Genomic DNA, 18,460 nt, shown 5'->3' with positions numbered 1-18,460 from the left:
TGTGTCTGCTCAGTGCGAGGTAAGTGCCAAGTTGACAATAACACAATAGCTCACGAAATGTCAGGAGGCACTGAAAGAGTAATTTTGAAACCCCTTTAGGGTCCTAAGCAGTCACCCATCTCCAGTAAAATACTAGACACAGCAAGGATGTTTGTACAGACTGCAAAATGAGTTACTGTAAGTTCCATGGATGCAGGGGCTGTGCCTAAGTTGCTAATCATATCCCCAGCTCTTGATACCTAACTGATGCTTAATAAATGTATCTTGTACAAATCAAGAAATGAGTGAATGGGCGTGCTGGTTATACTAGAAGGCTATTTGTAAAGGCTGTCCTTAAAGAAGTGCTGGAAAGGTTCAGTTTGGAGATCCTTTAGAGCCCATTGTGACCCACTTTCTGGAGCACTGAGCAGGAGTGCCATTCATAGTCATGATGATGGTATCTTCATCATCATCATCATCATCATCATCCAGAGGTATCTTGTCTGGAGAGACAGCGGCTGAAGTCTTTCCTCGGTCTTACTTTCCTCTCTGCCATTCCTAAAATATGACTTCCTTCTCATTTATTTCTGTTGTACACGTAAGGGAAAGGAATAATAGAATCATAGGATCTCAGAGGTTCAAAAGAATCCTAATGGTTTTCTAGTAGCCCTATCGAATCTTTAATGTCAGAGAAACTTCTCCATTTCCCCAAGCTGCCTGGCTGACATGGAACTGTTGCAGGGACTAGAAGCAACTTTCCAACTCTTTAGGTGAATCAGTATCTTCTCATTTGTCTCGGATTGCTCAATAGATTTTCCTCTGAAAATTGTTTCTAAATTCTACCCAGCAGGACCATTCAGAACACGCCTTTCTCTCTTCCATAAGGCCACCCTTTACTTATTTGCCAACCACATTCATAAACCCCCATGAGTCATTTAATAGCAATAATGAAGGCTGCCGTTTGCTGTAAGCCAGGCCCATGGCAAGCACTTCTACGGCATCCTCTCATTTAACCTCCGAAATACACCTGAGTGTCGGGTACCACTATGATCTTCCCATGACAGGCAAAACCCTGCGGCTTAGAGAGATTAAGTAATTGGCTGGCAGTCACAGCGTTAGGAAGCTGCAGGACTGAGACTTGAGCATGGCCATACCGGGGTTCAAGTTCACGTTGACCTTACAGTGAATTTCCCATTGTTTGTTTAAGAAGTTCAAGTTGCTCTCTGCTCTTGAAGGCTGAAATTGGCCCAACAAATATACTCACTATGCTGCTTCATTGCAGCTTCCAGCATCCTTCTGCATTTGGAAAAAAGGCCAATTTTTTTCTTTCCTATCTCCAGTTCCACAGCACTTTCCCTTTTCTCCTAGATTCTTAAAGGTCGCTGAACATGGTTTGAACTACTTCTGATGGGAATGCACTGTGGCTACAAAGCAGAACAAGTAAATTCCCACTCTGCCAGGCAGTGTTTCAGACCTCACACACAACCACACTCTACCTACCCCCTTGTTCACTAATACAAAACAATTATGTTACCCTGAGGGAAAGGGAGGCTAGGTGGCAAGGTGAGAGAAGGAATATATTTCCTTTTAGTTTTATCCTCTCATATGAATACATTTCTCTGTGGCTTAGAAAACTGAGACAGACTTAGGAGGTGGTCTATTTTCTGAGCAAATTTTGGCCTTTATATGGCTATTGTTTGAGTATTTTACTGTTCTGTGATGACTCAGTATAGACAGATCATCTCCCATCTTGCATCAGAGAAAGCATATCCTGACTATTGATATGCCAGTGTAGACAGATGATCCAAGAGCACGGGAAAGAAAAGTAACCTAGTGATAAAGAGGAAACATATTTAGCCAAAAAAGTAAAAAGTGAAACATATACATACATACTACAATTCTATCTTTTAAAAAGGATATGATTCTGGGCACCTGGGTGACTCAGTCAGTTAGGTGTCTGCCTTGGGCTCAGTTCATGCTTTTGGAGTCCTGGGATCAAGGTCTGCATGGGCTCCCTGTTCTGCGGGGCTCTTGCCTCTTTCTCTGCATCCCTCCCCCCCACCCCCCATGCTCGTTCTCAATCTCTCTCTCAAATAAATAATCTTAAAAAAAATAAAGTGTGTGATTCCAAACATCTGTAATTCCCCTTTCTCCAGGTTCTTCCAGCCTTCCATATAAGGCTATTTGAAGAGTCATTAATATTTAACTGGTTCTTGTCCATCCAGTCCACTCCTGGTGTATCCCGTGCAAACTCAGATTCAGGTCCCTCTGCTTTCATGGGATGTCTGATCCATTTCCTCATTCTCTACATTGATTGCACTCTGTGTTGGCTGATGCTGAGGTCCTAGGCACCCACCAACCTGAACGAGGTGCACTGGCCATTGCTACTGGCAGTCATTGCCTGACTGGCAATTATTACCATAGTGCCTCTGGCACCCCCTTCCTGTGCCTTGTTTAGGTTCAATGCACGCGTTTAGACTCGCATGTGTTTAAACACAGTTTAGACTCAAGTGTGGACACCCCCCCCCATTATAGAGCATTAAAAAGGCCAAGTAAAAAAATTAAAAAAGGTCTATTGAAATTTATTTTTTTAAAGCTTTTATTTATTCATTTGAGAGAAACAGAGAAAGGCAGAAGCAGGCTCCACACTGAGCCAGCCAGGAGACAGACATGAGGCTCGATCCCAGGACCTGGAGATTGTGACCTGAGCTGAAGGCATTTGCCCGACCATTGGAGCCACCCAGGTGCCCCAAGGTCTATTGAGATTTAGCTGACTAGCATTACTACAGTGGAGATAGGGCTCATTTGTATATTGGTTATGATTCTCTCATTGTTGTTTTATTTATCTGCTTTTTGTCTATATCAGTTTCACCAGTGAGTTAGCTTGGGCAGGAGAGGCAATTAGAAATCGAATCCATTTTACTAGCAAATTTTGTGACATGTTTGGCAAAGGAGAATCCTGAAAAGGCAGTCCTGGTGACAAAGACATTTTAAGATTTTTCATAGGCTTTGCTTATGTACGCCCTTCCAATCATGCGCTACTCCATATGATTGGAAATGTGCCACGTCTGCACAACCATGTCCATCCACATCATGATGACACCGTGTGGAGTGATAGGTTTGGGTGATGACACTACCTGGTCTGAAACAGTGTGATAAAATCAAAGGGCTGAAAACAATTTTAAAAAACACAAAGATTCAAGGTACTAAACAAAACAGAATGTAAAGTCCCTTTGGAAATAGAACAGAAAGAAATCCTGGTGTTTAATATTCAGGGTACAGACCCATACTAAGTCAATTAAAGGTTTAAAATTTCAGTGCTCATCCATACGTCGCTGCATGTTTCCTTTGGCCCTGGTGCAGAAACGAATATTTCTAATAATAATCCTTTACTTAGGAGGTCCCTTAGGCCTACCACGCTCACAAGTGAGAGTCTGTCAGTCTAGTGAAAAGAAGTTTAGATATATTATCATACTTCTCCAGTTCTGAGGGATGCAAAAAATGTATAAGAGCCAGTGCCATTGATACAATTATTTCCAGCTTCTAACCATAATGGACTTTCTTTTAACCATGGTTTGTTTGCAGCCTGCTGAGATTGTCACCTGTATTTTTTATTCATGAGTTTTTTCACCCCTCCCAAAATGGGTAAAAAAAAAAAAAAAGAAGTTAAATGCTAAGGAACTGATCTGATAAAGATGGCAAGAAGGTAAGAGGGTTCTAAATTCAGAAATTCTCTGTAGGAAACAGTGCTTCCTTGGGAAGGTGCATGCAAAATGATTTCAACCCTGATTTTTGATCCTGTATAGAAAAAGAAAAGAATTTGATTTTATTATCTTTACCCTTCCTCTGGAGGAGGGCAGGAGGAGAGCTGCTGAATCTTTAACACAGTTGATTAAGTCCAGGCAAAGAAAACAGAGCGGGAAGGCTCTGGCCCCTTCCTGGGGATGTGGCAAGGCAGTCTGGGACGATCCCGAGTTAAGACCTTTGAATACTCACTTTTGCTGTCTACTTCTCTGTCCCTCCTGCTTGTGTGCCAAGGCAGAAAAGGGGGCAGGAGTGGCTAGACTAGGCTAATATCTGACTTCTCAAAATTCAAATGTGACTGACCCATGGTTTCTCAGCCCCACAGATCCCTGTGTTGACCTTAGTTCTTTGCCTCTCCGGTGTTCTAGGAGAAAGGGGAGGGACAGTAGTGCCACTTGACGTCATTCCGTGATCCTGGGATGCAAAAAAGGCTGGGACAGTCTTCTGAGCAGCACTTAGGGGGTCATTGCTCAATCAATGGGTTGCAGTTATTCCTGTAAAGAGAGGAAGGGGGGGGGGCGTAGGAGGAGACCAATGTGCGGTTGTGAGGGATGGAGGGAGCCGGTGAGCTCAGCTCAGGGAATTATAAAATGATAGATTGGAAAGACAGGAGGGAGGCATCTTTATAAACCTTTTTTGCAGATGAGAAAACCGAGATTCACAGAGGCTATGATTTTTTCCAAGGTTTTGGAAAAATGAGATTGAATACTTATGGGTAGGTATAGAATGTTATGCTAGCAGGTGCCATCACTTCTATCTATAGCCTGGATCACAAAAGGAAGGAGTGCCAGCCTGTGAGCAGGGTGTTGGGTGTGTCAGTGTTTCTCTTGGCCAAGCCTCTTCCTAAGAGCCTTGATAGACTTTTATCGTGCCTCCAATCAGGGTACTATCCTGAGGCTAGATCTTATCCAAACAATAAGCTCTCTGCTGCTCAGAGGTTTAATTTCAGAACAGAATAGAAGGAAGCTTTCCAAGCTTCCATTCCAATTTGCATTAGTGCACTCCCATAGATGCCTGTGGCAGGCAGATCATGGAGACCAGAAAATGCCATCTCCCAGCCATAAGATAACTGCCTTTCTGCATTCTCTTCCCCCTGCTCCCTAGGCGAGATTGAGAGTGAGGCGGTGGTTAAGGCAGTAAGCATCTTTTTTCCCCCCCCAAATGCCCATTTTCTCTCCGTCCCATGATTCTTTGGATAATTGGAAGAGTTTCTGGAGCAAAACTAAATTTCTGGTAGTAACTCAATCATCCCTGAATTATATTAGACCATTACAGTCTTGTCTGTCATGCCGAGATTACAAACCTCCTGGGCATGGACTTGGTCTTCTTTTCTGTTTTATGTAATATCAAACCCGAGACCAGCCCTTAAGAAATCCCAAATACAAACAAAATGATTATGATTTAATATAAATGTCATCTCAATTATTCTATAAAAAAAGGGAAAGTCCTACTTAAATCTGTAAAGGAATTTGAGATTGGAATAGCATAATAAGACATCTTTTATTTTAAATTTGTGTGACATTCTGGCAGGATACTGCTTAGCTCAGTATAAAACGTAGTGATAGTTTCTAGAATTTGACCAACACCAACATTTGACACCCAAGTCTAATTAAAGACCTGTAGCTTCCTACATGGTACTCCTGGTATCCATTCCTTCCTATTTGAAACAAATAACCAACCATAGTCACCCCGTTCTTGAATTCTAGTAGCTGGTAGGTTCAGAAATTCATCAACATTTAAAATTTCACAATAATTAAAATAGGTTAATATGCTAGAATTCACAACTATTTATGCCATTCATCCATTTATTCATTTCTATATGAAACTGGTTTTCTCTCTACATCGAATTGTAACATAAAGTCTTTCCAAGGACATTCTTTCCTACTTGTTTTTCAGGTTGTGTCTGATGCTCCAAAAAGTTTCTCATGGCATTAGGGTCATTGGTTGGGCTCCCAAGCAATCTAGATGGCAGCACTGGTCCCAGTCACCATTTATTACTCACATTTGATTGTCTGTGTTGTTTGTTCTCCTGAAAGATGCTTAACCAGTCCCCTCCCACTCCTGGTTTTTTGTGGTTACTTTTTCTGTTTCTTTCCTTTGACATTTTTTTCTTTTCTTTTCTTTTCTTTTTTTTTTTAAAGTAGACTCTATCTCAATGTGGGACCTAAACTCATGACCCTGAAGCCAAGAGTCACATGCTCTATGGACTGGGCCAGCCAGGTGACCTTCTGCTTAATCCTTTCTCATCCTAGGCCCAACTGGATCCCTTTATGAACTCTTTCATAAATGCTTCAGAAATGACGACACTTGGGAGCTAGTCTCTCTTAGCCATAGCAATTTCCCACACATGATGCTAAATTCCCTCTGGCCATGGCCACTATGTAAGTGTTCCAGGTGTTTCCAGGCCCTAGCTGCCCTCAGGCTCTTTCCGTTTTCTTCTGAGGCCAGGCCACCAGAATTAAAGCATTCACCATTTTGTGCAATGGCCTCATTACCTACATATTTGCAATCCTTTCCTCTCTCCTGTCCTCTCAGAACCGAAGTTCTATGGAGGTATAGACCGCATAGCAATCTTCTAAGGAACACGAGGCTGGTGGCAGTTGGCCATAGCCCGGGGAGTGCAGGTAGGCACTTGGCATCTATTTGAGGAGTGCCAGTACTGTGTACAGGGATGCTCCCTCTCATCCTGTTGGCCTGCTCTGGTTGAGGTGTATGTTAGGATGGCAGTGGTATGTCAGAACCACGGTGGGTGACTGGCAAGCTGGGCAGTGCCAAGTAGCTTCCTTGTGGTGTCAATTCTGAACTCCTTGGGGCTGGGCAGAGGGCATGAGGAGGCAAAGCCAACCTTCTGAAGTCCTCAAAAAGAATCTGTGGGCAGGAAGGAGAAATCTGGGGAGCTGATGTGCATAGACGCTTAGTAACTAAAGAAGTTCTCCTTTATTACTGGAGCAGAGTTCTGGAGTTTCTCTGTATTCCAGGAATAACCCTTTAGCTTCTGCATTGAGGAAAGCTTTCAGTGTTCCCAAGGCAGTTACTGGGCAGCTTCAGGAATGCTGGCATCTTGCATAGCCCTCAAAGGAATTGTGGCAGTGGCCTTTACCGATGATCAAGGAAGTAATTGGGTATATTAAAGTTGCCACAACTGTACTGGTGTGCAGTGGCCAAATACCAGCTATTGTTATGTTTATGTGTGTAACAACGTCCTTGTTCTCTAAGGACTCTTAATTCTTCCTGCTGGCCTTCAAAAACACACAGATCTCTCTTATTGTGGAACAACAACAAAAAAATCAAAACAAAACATACTCACTTGACTGTTACAATCTCTAGCTACCATTTTATTTTTCTACCATTGTTCACAGCAAAACTTCTCAGATGAAAGATCTATACCAACGGCCTTAAGTTCTTACTTCTTCAAGTCCTTTAAACTGGTTATTTTCCTAGAGTCAGGAAGACACTGGAACTAAGAATGAGCTATCTTAGGAAAGGAGCTGCTAGAGAAAAAGGGGGAGTTCCTGGTAATCATAGGTATGACTGATGAAGTAGAGAAAAATTAAGACAAATGGAGAACCCATCCATGAGCTCCAACCAACATCCAGTAGGAGTTCCAAAAATGGAGAATTGAGAAAACAGAAGAGATGAAAACAGACAAACAAATGAACAAAATAATTTTTTTTCTTAGAATAATCAGAATAGCTGAATGATCACATTGAAAGGGCCTATGAAAATCCATAATAATAGTTTCTGAATAATAGTGTCTAACATCTTATACCAAGTATATTTCTGATAAATTTAAGAAGATGATGAAAAACAGGAAGACGAAAAATTATTCATAGAAAAACTACTTACCTACAAAAGAAAAGGAATTACATTGGTTTCAGGCTTTCCATCAATTGCACTAGATGCAAGCTAATGATTCAATACTTTTAAGTTCTTTTTTTTTTTTTTAAAGATTTTATTTATTTATTTGACAGAGAGAGTTCACAAGTAGACAGAGAGGCAGGCAGAGAGAGCAAGGGAAGCAGGCTCCCTGCTGAGCAGAGAGCCGGATTCCGGACTTGATCCCAGGACCCTGAGATCATGACCTGAGCCAAAGGCAGTGGCTTAACCCACTGAGCCACCCAGGCACCCTCAATAACTTTAAGTTCTGAAAAGAAATGTTTTATTCTAGAATTTTGTATCTAGTCAAAAACACATTTCCAGAAAATCAGGGAGTCCAAAAACTTTTCCCTCTCATTTACTTTATTTGAAAAATTTATTTAAGGATGTGTCAAGAAAAGTGAAAACAAATCCAAGAGAAAATAGGAGAGATAAACCAAAAAACTTTCAAACTAATCTAGTAACATGATAAAATCCTGGGATAACTCAAATTACAACATGAAGATTCCAGAAAGAATGTCTTTAAAAAGAAAGTGAATGATATTACAGCATTTCATCATCAAGAAGTTGTGTTGCCTTATTGATATAATTATGATTTCTCTTACCAATGACAGGAAAGAAGGACACTTAGCTCTGGAAAAAGGAGTTGTTTATAAAAAATTATAATCCAGGGACACCAGGGTTGCTCAGTTGATTAAGCATCTGACTTCGGCTCAGGTCACCATCTCAGGTCCTGGGATCAAGTCCCGCATAAGCCTCTTTGCTCAGCAGGGAATCTGCTTTTCCCTCTGCCTGCCACTCCCCTGCTTGTACTCTCCCTTTCTTTGACAACCCCCCCCCCACTATATATATATATATATATATACATATATATATATATATATATCTCCCAAATGTTGAGTGAACTAAAATATGATGTATTCTTGAGGGGCACCTGGGTGGCTCAGTCAGTTAAGCATCTGCCTTTGGCTTTGGTCGTGATCTCAGGGTATTGGGATGGAGCCCCAAGTCAGGCTCTCTGCTCAGTTGGGAGTCTGCTTCTCCTTCTCCCTCTGTAATATCTCGTGCTCTCTCTCAAATAAACAAAAATAAAATCTTAAAAAAAAATAAAACAAAACATGATGTATTTTTGAGAAGTAAATGAGTTTAGGGAAAGTTTGTTTGTTTGACCTTGATGTTTGCAGCATTTTCCTTCCACACAGCGTTGGCTGATATGAAGGGTTTGTTGAGAAGTTTAAACAGGATAAACATTGGAAGGAATAGTTAACTATTCCAACATTGGTCCCTTCTGCATTATCCCTGCCCAAACTGCTAGCACTCCTAAGTAATTTTTGGCAAAGCTTGTGTTTTAAATAAGCATATAAGACTTCCCAGGTATATAAATGAATTTTCAATCATTTAAAATAATTGTTAAATTTCCCTTTGGGAAGAAATAAAAGGAGCTTGGCCAGATACGTAATCAAAGGATTACACGGAAGTGTCTACAAAGTTCTAAAGCATATAAAATATGTAGGGAGAAAAAAAAATTTTTTTGGTGGAGGTTTTTAATGCTCTGAATACCTTAAAGGAATAATATAGTAACTGGAAATACAATATTAGAACACAAGTACCTGTTCCCCCTAAAGGAAAAGTAGTATATCATAACAGACCAAAGTGATACATTTATGATTGCTTTACTCTTTTTCTCCCTTTCTTTACAGCAAAGCATATATTCCCACTGCTCTGTTGCTGTAGACATTTCAAGGAGATTGGTGTGTTTCAATAGGTTTCCTGTCCTTCCTTCAAAAGAAGCAGAGTGTATGAAAAATCCTAGGCAGATCATTAAAATTGTAATAATACCCCAATGTGGAAGATGAAAGAGGGAAACTCTGCCTCATGCTGGATTTATTTTTAGCACTCAGTGATGTGTTCTTTGTATGGTACTTGGATCAGGTCATCCCGGAAGGAAAGGATCACATTAACATTGGTGTTTGTGGTGAGATATAATATTATTTAGTGGGACCATAGCCTTTGAAACATAGATGAAAATGAATGGAGATGATCCGGCATCAAATCCCATATATTAAAAACAGCTATTTTGGCCAGTGATGTGCCTGACAATTCAATGTAAACTCATCTCTTTTTAAAGAATTTATTGCCTAATTTCAGATAGCAATCTATTATTGCTTGATGCATGCCAGACCACATGCAAAGTATCCATCAGACTCACCAGAGAGTCTTAGAGTCATAATTTATTTGCTTCCACATAATAGAGCCTTAATCTCCCCTCAGATTTTTCTAAAAATGCAAAGTCAATGGGGATAGATGTCCTATCTGTTAATACGAGGTGGCTCAGTTATTGATGGCTTTGTTACTTCAAGTGAATCTTAAAGCTGCTGTCCCACCTTTTTGCTTCTGCCTGACTTTCCCCTTCTCCCATCTCATTAGAACCTCATCAGAGAGGAACTGGAGGAACGGCACAATGAAAGCGAGCTAATTTTAACAGTGGGAGCTCTGGGAAAAGTTTGAAGACAAAGTCGTAGAAATGATCTAGCAACTAGAAATTTTCATTTCAGTTTATCCACCACTGGCATTGAATAATTAGTTCTGAATGTTCATGTAAGAACAGTATTTTCACAACGACCATAAAAAACCAAATTGTGCTACTCAAAAATGTTACCAGACCGTGTTCTTTTTGCTAACTTTGTGATGTTGGCAAGATATCTAACTCACTTGGCTTTATTCTCCTCTTACAAAAATAGTCTACTTTCTTGGGTGGTGGGGAAAACAAATGGAGGTAAGTTATAAAACATGTTCATTGGGATGCCTGGGTGGCTCAGTGGGTTAAGCCACTGCCTTCAGCTCAGGTCATGATCCCAGGGTCCTGGGATCGAGTCCCGCATCGGGTTCCTTGCTCAGCAGGGAGCCTGCCTCTCTCTCTGCCTCTGCCTGCCTCTCTGCTTCCTTGTATGCTTTCTCTCTCTCTTTCTGACAAATAAATAAAATCTTAAAAAAAATGTTTATAATGCTAACTGTGCATATGAAATATAAATACAAAATTATGTATTACATAATTTAAGTATTTACAAGATCTAAGTAACATAAATGTGTGACCTTTTCAATAAACAAAAAGGTGCTAAACCTGTTGTTAGATTTTAATCTAGAGACTTCCTGAGATCATGACCAGGGCAGAAACCAAGAGTCAGGCATCCAAGTGACTGAGCCACGCAGGCACACTTTAAATAGTTTTTTTAAATTAAGTTTTTATTTTGTTCCAGTATCATTAACAAAAAGTGTTGTATTAGTTTCAGGTGTATAATATAGTGACCCCTTTCAATATTTCCTATAGGCTGGCTTGGTGTTTGCAAATTCTTTTAATTTTTGTTTGTCCTGGACGCTTTTTATCTCTTCTATTTTCAATGATAACCTAGCTGGATATAGTATTCTTGACTGCATGTTTTTCTCATGTAGTGCTCTGAATATATCATGCCAGTTCTTTCTGGCCTGCTATGTCTGCTGCCAATCTAATATTTCTACCATTGTATATTACAGATTTCTTGTCCTGAGCTGCTTTCAGGGTTTTCTCTTTGTTACTAAGACTTGGATGTTTTTCTATTAGATGATGGGGTATGGACCTATTTTTATTGATTTAGAGGTGGGGGGAGGTCTCTGTGCCTCCTGGATTTTGATGCTTGTTCCCTTTGCCATATTAGGGAAATCCTCTATTATAATTTGCTCCAATATACCTTCTGCCCCCCTCTCTCTTTTTTGTTCTTCTGGAATCCCAATTATTCTAATTTTGTTTCATCTTATGGTATCACTTCTCTCTCAAATTCTCCCTTCATGGTCCAGTAGTTGTTTATCTCTCTTTTGCTCACTTTCTTTATTCTCCATCATTTGGTCTTCTTTATCACTAATTCTCTCTTCTGCCTCATTTATCTTAGCAGTAAGTACCTCCATTCTTGATTGCACCTCATTAATTCTTTTTTGTGATTTTAGTTTTGTTAGATTTTAGTTCTTTTATTTCTCCAGAAATAGATTTTATTTCTCCAGACAGGGTTTCTTTAATGTCCTCCATGCCTTTTTCAAGTCCAGCTAGCACCTGAGAATCATCATTCTGAACTCACCTGGCCTGTGACTGAGTGTTTCTGTCTTTGATGCATGGCCCCTTTTGGAGTCTCCAAACCCAGCAGGTTCCTGCCTCCAGAGGAGGAAGGTGAGTCTTCCTGGATCTGCCACTTGTGGGGTCCCTGCTCAAAGAGCAGTGGTCTCACTGTGCCTCGGATCATGGTTAAGGTAAGCCTGAGCTGACAGCTCACTCCTCAGCTCTGTCTCTGAAGTCAACTTCCCCGCTCTGATACCACTGGGTTCTGCCCCACTCAGACACCCCCCGATCTTTCAGTGACCTCACAGGACCTGAGACCACACTGTCCTTTTGAGGGCTCCACCCCTGCTTTAGCCTCTGAAGTGATGCCCCTTAGTGGAGCAGACTTCAAAAAGTCTGATTTTTGTGCTCTGTTGCTCCCCCACTTGCCGGGATCTGGCCCCTCCCCCTGCAGTCTATCTTCCCATTGCCTTGGATTCACTGCTCTGCACATCCTACCTTTCAGAAAGTGGTCGATTTTCTGTTCTTAGAATTGCTGCTCTTCTTCTCTTCGATCTCCTGTTGAGTTTGCAGGTGTTCTGATTGGTTTGATAACTATCTAGCTGAACTCCTGCGATTTGATATCATTTCAGTCTGCTATTCCTCCGCCATCTTGCCTCTCTCCTCTGTAAATTTTATTACAACTATATCTTCCATCCTTTGCAATCACTTTTTAATAGATAATCTCTGACTTATCTGTTTCCTTAATCACTTTGTATGTAGTTCTGTATTTCACAGCTACATTTATAGTCTCTATCACCCTAGATCTGTTGTTTCTTCTTTCTTTTAGTCAATAGTGGCTTGCTTTCAAGTATGTTCAGCAACAAATATTGTGAATTTCTTGCTTAATCCCTTGTGCTTAAGGTGAAAATTTGAGAAAATGTTCTGTAGAGGATTTCCATTTTTTTTCTGCTGGTGGTACCCCCCCAATCCGTGACTACCTAGGTTCCATATGTGAGATCCAGGTCCTTGTTTCAAGACTCATATTGGCCCATGGCTGGTTTAAGGCTGAACTTCCAGACAGCACTGAGATTATATAGAGATGCCCTCTAGGAACTATCTTTCTCCTGGATGTTTGCTATCAATTCCAGCCCATGTGACTTTTTAAAAGACAGTGTGTTTTGGAAAATGTTCTTATTCCTATGAGACTAGCAATATTTGAAATAGTCGTTTTCAAAGTTCATTTGTTCTGTAGAGGAATGTTTCCTGGGACCGTATGATCAGGCATATTGTTGGAAGCAGAAATCTATTAAATCTAATACACACACCTCACAAGTAACCTTTATCATATCATTTTGAGTGTTTAGTTATTTGGGTGAGTACCTGTTAGATAAATAACATCTATCTATCCATCTAAATATCATCTATCTCACTGTTTCATTAACATTTTAATGATAATATTGTCTCTTAATCTGGAACAAAGATTTTAAAAGTAAAAATATATTCAATATTTGTTTTATGATTTTGCTTTATAACTTACATATATTCTTTTTATCTACCAAGTATTTCATTTCTCTAAAAAAATGGGTACATAGGATCAAAAGTAGATATAAAAGAAAACCTGTTGTCAGTTATATCACAGAAAGCCTTAGCATGCTCTGCCTGACTATGGGTCTTTAGTAGTGGTTTGGGTGAGTACTTATTGGATAAAATGACATCATGGATAACAAAAAGGATGAAAATGAACACCTGAAGATAGAAAGACAAGGGAGATTATTGGATGAAACTAAGAATCATACAGAGAGGCTTGAACTACATTTATAAAAAAGGAAATAAAAGCAGGTATTATTTTGAAGATTTAATTTATTTGAGAGAGAGAGGGAGCTCAAGAGAGAGCATGAGCAAGGAGAGGGGTAGAAGGAGAGGGAGAACCATACTCCCCAGTGAGCAGGGAGTCCCATGAGGGGCTCAATCCCAGTAACCTGAGATCACGACCTGAGCCAAAGGCAGCCATTTAACTGACTGAGCCACCCAGGTACCTAAAATACATATATTCCCAAGCCACCATCAAGCCACCCAACAAAGTGAGCTAATCTAAACCAAATTGAGGGGAGGGACAGGGTTTTCTGATATGGTTCAGCACTTATGCGGCTGAATAAATACATCATAGACCTCTTTCCAGGAATCAAGCCAGCTCATTTCAAATGGCAGATTGAAAACTTCAGTAAACTACTAAAGTATTTTAATTTGAAAATTTATAGTATCATCAGTTCCTATAAAACAATCATCTCCATAAGCCTCTAAAATAAAAATATTTTCATTGAAATTAACTTTCCTATTATACTCAATAATTACTATTCTCTGTGATGGGGTGGCATAAACTCATACTCTCAGAAGCCTGCTTTTTATGTTTAAGAATGTAAAAATCCCAATGAACTCTCAAATGAAATTCCAATAAAAAGAGAAGGCTCATAATCTTGGAGTCTAAATTTTATAGTTTTTCTTTCATCCAAAACAAGTTCTCAAAATATGTGGAGGTTTTAGTTCATGAGAAGGATTATGGCACAACCTGTAGGAAGTACTCTTTCCAAAGTGTTAATTATGAATCTGTAACTGGTTTTTAAGTTTTAATGGATTAAATTTTTATTTGATAGTAACAGTCGTATAACCACTATGTGCTGGGTCCCAAGGAATTCCAAAGCAAGTAAGACACAGGTTTTCTGCCTTTCATTTGCTTACAGTCTGGCAAATAATGAAGAAGCAATTAAGCTGCAAATTTTACAACACATGAGGGGTAAAGAAGGGGCTATATGATTTGTATTTGTGTATTTGACAAGATAAGTCCCATTTAATAAACATACATGTAGATATATATCTATAAAGCTTATATTTTAGTAAAGTTTGAAAGGATATGCAAAAGATATTAATTGAGGGGTTACTTCTGGGCAGTGGGATTAAGTGTGAATTTTACTTTCTCTTTTATCTCTTTAAAACATATGTTATATAATAATAAACACAAATTACACCTTAATAATCATTAAAATCACATTGTTTAAGTATTCAACAAGGAATGGCAATAACCTTTTTAGATAAAGATTAAAGCACTGTATTTTAACTTGTGTCCTCACACAGACCCTATGCTTCTTGCTATGGGTACAATGGTGAATAAGTTATAATTCTACCTTCATGGATCTTAGTTACCCAGTGGGCAAGGCAATTATTATTATTATTACTATTATTTTGGACAAGATGATTAAATGAATAATTACAAGTAAGGGAAGTACTAGATTGTAATTAATAGTTACTGAGAATTCTGTCTGCAGTTCTAGTAACATGTAGGATATTATAGTGAAAGCAAATCTCAAACCAAATATTGTGACACATACAGATTTTTATTAGTAGGCAGTCACTAAAAATGCCAATCAATCTGAGCTTCTTAAAGTCCTTTAGGTACTCAACTATATTTTTTCAAAAAGATTTTATTTATCCATTTGGCAGAGATAAGCAAGGGGAGTGGCAGGCAGGGGGAGTGGCAGACAGAAGGAGAGCAACAGGCAGGTTTCCCCATGAGCAGGAAGCCCAATGTGGACTTGATCTCAGGACCCTGAGCCAAAGGCAGACACTTAACTGAGCTACCCAGGTACTCAACAATAGCTATTTTTTTTTTTTTTTAAAGAAAAGGAATCCTCACAATGACTCTATTAAGAATGCATAACTATTACTTCCTCCCCATTTTTTATGTTTGAGGAAACCAAGACTTAGAGAGGTTGAAGTAACTTGTTCAGGGTTCCACAGTTTATGTTCCCAAGAGTCATAAGATCTGCAGCCTATTTTTGGCTGGTTTGGCTAAAGGGCAGTGTGTGGTTTCTGTTTGTGTGTATCTGTACCTCTATCTTTCTACATTATCAGTATGGCAAACTATTAACTGTGTTTATTGTACTTTTCTTTCAAATTTACTAAGGGACTAAAAATTTCCAAAATTGAAAGAAAGGGTACACAACAGGTAAGAGTTGGACTTCAGATCTAAATCTAATACCAAAATTCACATATGTTATGGCTTGACTACAGCCATCTTGTTCTAGGTGGTCTCCTCATTGTCTGGGCACAGGAATCATTTTATACAGGGAAACAGGAGCAACATATATGGAAGAGTATTATGCAAACCTACTGAATAGTCCTGATTGGCTTATAAGATTAACAAACCATTTTTCTCAAAGATTGTATTTATTTATTTGTCAGAGCACAGGAGCACAAGCAGGGGGAATGGCAGGCAAAGGGAGAAGCAGATTCCCCACTGAGCAAGGAGCCACATGCAGGCCTGAGATCATGGCCTGAGCCAAAGGCAGAGGATTAACCGACTAAGCCCCCCAAGTGTCTCTCAATAGACACTTTTTAAAGATTATACTCAATTTGGACCTTTGGAGCAGCTGACTTCTCAACTTATTTTGTATCTCCTTTCTGCTATATGCTCAATTCGATTGAATGATTTTAATTCAACAGATATTTATTAATTACTTACTATATACTCAGCCCTGTGATAGATACAGCTAACACAGAAAAGTTCAAAGTATCTCTCTACCTTTTAAAGAATGTAGAGTCCTTTTCTCCTTCTTGCTGCCATCTTGGTATGTGTGGTTGACTGTTCCTTGCCATGTGTTCTCACAAGACTTTGAGAATCAAGCAGTTTCTGGCCAAGAAACAAAAGCAGAATCGTCCCATTCCCCAGTGGATTTGGATGAAAACTGATAACAAAATCAGGTACAACTTCAAGAGGAGGCACTGGAGAAGAACAAAACTGGGTCTATAAGGCATTGCATATCATGAGATGGCACACATAATTGGCACACATATTTAAGCATCATGAAGATCCGTGTTCCTATTCTATCACTCTGTCAGCATTCCTCCTACCTGGCCAAGAGACATGTTTTATCAGGGAAATACCTTTTCTCTGTTACTATGCCTCTATGCTAGTAGTAAACCTGAGAGCTTTTGGTTGAGAAAAAAAATTGAGTGTAGAGTCTGGGTAAATATACATGCTAATACACGTAAAATGAGAATGACCAACATTAACTCAAATATATGAGCAGAATTTTGATACAGACTTTCTAAGTGAAATAAGAAGTGAAAAGACAGAAAAACAATGCTTGGGAGTACAGGGATGTTTCATGAAGAAGGCAATTCAGAATTTCTTTGAAAGATAGGGAACACTTACAAGTTTTGAAAAGGACCTTCCAGAGAGGAACAATATAAACAATGACACACAAGCATTTAGTGTTCAAGGGACAATGACACAGCTCTTTAGCAAGCCTATGTACAGAAAGGGTATATAGTAGTAGGAGGAGTTGAATTGGAAGCTATTAATTCTACGGCTAATGGGTAGTTCATTCTTGATATCTGAGGAAAGAAATCAACTATTGAAGGTTATATTTATCAGAGGTGTGCATAATAAAGGTTTCTTGTTGAAAATATGCATTCCTTGCTTTTATTGTTGAGGCCTCTCAGCTCTTCTCTGACCAGAGCTGCTTTCCACTGAGCTGGATTTTTGTGTTACAATCAAGGCTTTCAATTAGAAATTCTTACACCCATCAGTAGTAGTAAACTCATTCCTACAATCACTGCAGGGATGTTGACAAACGTCTCAGCTGCCACTCCCCTCAGCGACCCTTCTGTCAGGGACAAGAACTTTTCTCCCCTGCTCCTGATTCCATGTGGAGGGAGATGCAAAGTGAGACACTACTCATATCACTTTGCCCCTAAATTGCTGGTCTCCTAGGGAGGAATGGATAAATCAGGTTGGTGATTTGGGAAAGAAGAACTGGGCAAGCGTAGCTCATTCTCTAACTCTCATTTTTGGAAGTCACAAAATGTGCCCACAAAATGTGCCCTCAATTGCCCTCCGCTATTCTTGAAGCAGAATAGCAAAGGGGCAGTCCCTGCCTCCAGCGGAGGCCACTGGGCAAGGACCCGCTGAGAGATTCTGTCCAGCCCTGGGTTCAGTGTTTAAGCTTACTTGTCTACAGATTTAAGTCATGCTGTCAAGCATCAGCTCTGTCAATGATAATGTTTTGTTTTAGCTTCACTGGCTTAACCTTTGCTCTTTTCTTCTAATGTCTCAGTTGCTATAAAACCCGAGTAGAAAGAAGGTTGCTACTTATTGAGCCTCTTCAACAGCCCATCACCTTAGAAAAGCAATGTTCATATTTTGGACTTCGAGAGCAATGGAATGTATGTCTCCCATTTCATTTTCTTCATCAGATTGTTCAATACCATATTTTTACTAACTTAGAACGATTAGATATGCTTTTAGGGTCCACCTAGCTGTATTTTATTCTTCCCTCATACTGTATTTGTATTTCCATTTCTATTTTCTGCAGTTTTGATTTTTTAAAAATAATAAACCATTTTGTTACATGTGGTATCTATATACCACCTCAAATATTTCTGTTTGATTAGGCCAACTTTAAATCACATGATATTTCCATGATGGAGTGATAGGTCCAATAGACTGGCTGGGTAGAGAAAAGAAAGGGGAGAAGTTAATTTGATAGGAGTCAAAATCTCATGGAAGTGACTGTAAGAAGATAACATTACTGTGAGACATCGCCATCTTGCAGACAGCAGGTGACAGTTCTCAAATGCACAAGAGACATCTGAGTGAAAATGCCCAAGAAGATGGGGTAAAGCTCAGAGGAGTTCAGGCAGATGGCAAAATGAGAACAAATTTCTACAGAATGGACA

The 18,460-nt window shown here is 39.6% G+C and overlaps 1 pseudogene across 1 annotated transcript; it reads left to right on the top strand.

Moving 5' to 3' along the window:
- Window positions 1-16,360: 16,360 nt before the first annotated feature.
- LOC309868674 (large ribosomal subunit protein eL39 pseudogene) lies at window positions 16,361-16,529 on the top strand (annotated as a pseudogene). The gene has a single exon. The product of its transcript is annotated as a large ribosomal subunit protein eL39 pseudogene (transcript).
- The last annotated feature ends 1,931 nt before the right edge of the window (window positions 16,530-18,460 follow it).

Source organism: Mustela nivalis, assembly GCF_964662115.1.
Source record: "Mustela nivalis genome assembly, chromosome: 7".
Taxonomy (NCBI): Eukaryota; Metazoa; Chordata; class Mammalia; order Carnivora; family Mustelidae; genus Mustela; species Mustela nivalis.
Note: the sequence above shows the minus strand (reverse complement) of the source record. Positions and strands in the feature narration are given on the sequence as shown.